At 38.8% G+C, this 2,733-nt stretch overlaps 1 long non-coding RNA gene across 1 annotated transcript; it reads left to right on the forward strand.

Annotated features, from left to right (window-relative positions):
* The first annotated feature begins 475 nt into the window (after positions 1-475).
* Positions 476-1,316, forward strand: LOC149105452 (uncharacterized). Its single transcript, XR_016201426.1, has 2 exons — positions 476-559; positions 945-1,316. It is a non-coding gene; the product is annotated as an uncharacterized LOC149105452 (long non-coding RNA).
* Positions 1,317-2,733: the final 1,417 nt, after the last annotated feature.

Consider the following 2,733-nt stretch of genomic DNA (forward strand, 5'->3'; position numbering starts at 1 on the left):
TTTTCAAACGCAGCCTTGAATAAGGAGAACAATATATTAAGATCACATGCTAAGAGGGCAATTTTCCTTCGAACACGGTGAACGAGTGAAATCCTCTGAGAAACCCCGCCATCTTTAATTGCTTAATCTTTTTAGAGGAAAAATTGTCAAAGTTTTAGAATAGACCATCAACTCTCATTCCATCAAGCGTAATCAAAAAAGAATTAAGTTACATTTTAAATTTACAGTAACATTTTTGCTGGTACGAAACATCGTTGCTGAAAAAGTATTTTTTTATTCTACTGAATTTTGTATAATCGCACATCTGTGAGCGTTCTGCGGAAGTAAAGAAGTGCTTGAATAAATTAAGGTTCTTGATAACTGCAGAAGAAAATAAAACTCCATCCTAACTCCGGATGAAACTAATAGTAAATTATATACACAGTCCCCTTATCTTCTCCTTTCGTAATCTCATTTTCTTAACCTTTAGATTTGTGTTTGGAAACGGATTGAAAAATATTCCCTACCGAGCCTTCTATAATGTGTATACGGACCGAGTTAGCCATGAAGGACAGATCATGTAAGTGATGAGAAGTAAACTAGTTGAATTTACAAAGTAAACGGCACCGTGCTAACTATTACTGGCACAAGATTGCGAAAAAACGGCATCGAATGATTATATTCTTTGTCGCTTGGTGTAATTTGGCTTTCCTTTCATCGGTCGAGAGCCCACGACGTGACCTGCAACTGATAAGTGCCTGCTGAAAAAAAGATGCATAAGTAACAATGTTTCTTATTATTATTATTATTATTATTATTATTATTATTATTATTATCATTATTATTATTATTAATTTGACAAATAGCTGCACAGCGTTGGCATACAATATCCAGCACACCAACTGAACATTTAGCTACTCGTTGTGCTAGTTTCCTATCTTATATCCTTCCTGTTATTGTTCCAGAATGTTGTCGGATAATCCAATAGAGACAATCGAACCAGAAGCATTCAGGCGTGGCGCCCCTCATCTACTAATGTAGGTTATTTCTTAATGCACTTATATCAGTATTATATCCAAGATGACTAGACCACTTGGTTCGACATGAAGTGGTAAAAACCGAATCAGTGAGCCATCAATCCAGAACTGTTTTAATGACATGCTGGTCATGCAGGTTCATGAGGCTTTCATGAGATGCATCTCATGTTGGTAAATTCTACGTGAATCAGTACACTTAATATTTGTTCTATATTCTCGAACCTTAATTAAAAAGTTTACATTTAGATAATTTAGTTAAACAAGGGTCCAAACAACAAGTATTGCAACACGAAAAAACAAGGTTTTAAACAAAAAAGACCATTAGTTGATAGCCTTTACGAGAAGATTTTGCAATCTTTCAGTGCTTTATAAACGATTTTGTATTTTACATTGCAAATATTGTTTGCGCTCTGTGTCCCTTTATTTTGACAGATATTTGCTACGGACGAAGCTGAAAATACTGAACCTTGAATCAATGATCGGCCTTAGTGGCCTAGATTCTCAACTGTAATGTACCCAATATTTATTTACAGGAGGAGGCTTTTGTGTAACGTTTTGTACCTAAAAACTACATATATGGGAATAAAACCTAGAGTATTTAAGGCAGTTTTTAAAGAAATCCCTCCAGCTCAAGTCCATAACATGGACAGATGACGTCATATGACTTTTATAAACAAAAGGTGGCTCAAAACAGCTTCCAGCACTTTCCAAGGTTTAGATTTTGACAGGTCATTATTCCCACTCTATACAGCATGATCCGACCAGAGACAAAAAGAAAGGCACCAGCCAAGCTAAGTCAGCCTGTTCTCAAGTTTGTGGACGAAGCAAGCCTACACGCTACTGCGCACGAACAGTCTTGAAATTTTTCACCAGCAAAGGTACTAACCTATGCAGCACTGGACGACCAGTCGCCTGCTATTTTTAATACAGATTCCCTGCTGACACAGCAGGAGTGGAAGGCCAAGAAGTGAGCCTGGAAATAAGTACGATTACAGGCGTTAACAGTGTTCGCACACGGAGAGTCAACGGACTGCGCATCCAGGATATTGACAATCTGCACAAGTTTGTTAAGGTTCTATTCGCATATTCTCAAGAGAAAATAACAGCCAGTCAAGAAGACATAGCAACACCAGAAATAGCTGTGTCTTGGAAACATTTAGAAGAGATGGCACATCGCGTCCATAATCAGTCTGATGTAGAGATGGGCTTGCTAATTGGCCTTAATATTCCATCTGCAATCCAGCCTCATCTACGGCAAAGAAAGTGAGCGTTGGACTGAAGAGGAAATGTTCGGCTGGACAGTCATTGGTCCTGTGTGTCTAGACAACAAAGAAGACATTACAAGGCAGCAAAAAAGCCTTCAGAACCACTGCAATGTCCCAACAAGCAACAATGTCAAAGAGGAACAAGCAGCAGTGCCAAAGACGACTCTGTAAAGTCTCCTTTGCAACAAGACACTATCTCAAAGATATAACTTCAGCCCAGCAAGTCAAAGGCATGATGCAGTTGCACTACGTATACAGTGAGCTTCACCACGCCCAAAACAATCCAGGCACCGAATAGGGTGAGCCAGTGGAGGACAAACGTTTCCGAAGCATTCTCATTACCAACCTTCACAGGAATGAAAAAGGAAACTGGGAGATGCCGCTACCTTTCAAACCGATGACGTAATTTTGCCGAACAACCTTAAGCAATGTATGAAAAGGCTACTTAGCAT

Source organism: Orbicella faveolata, unplaced genomic scaffold (genome assembly GCF_042242905.1).
Source record: "Orbicella faveolata isolate gen_17 unplaced genomic scaffold, um_ofav_v1 contig_34, whole genome shotgun sequence".
Classification (NCBI taxonomy): domain Eukaryota; kingdom Metazoa; phylum Cnidaria; class Anthozoa; order Scleractinia; family Merulinidae; genus Orbicella; species Orbicella faveolata.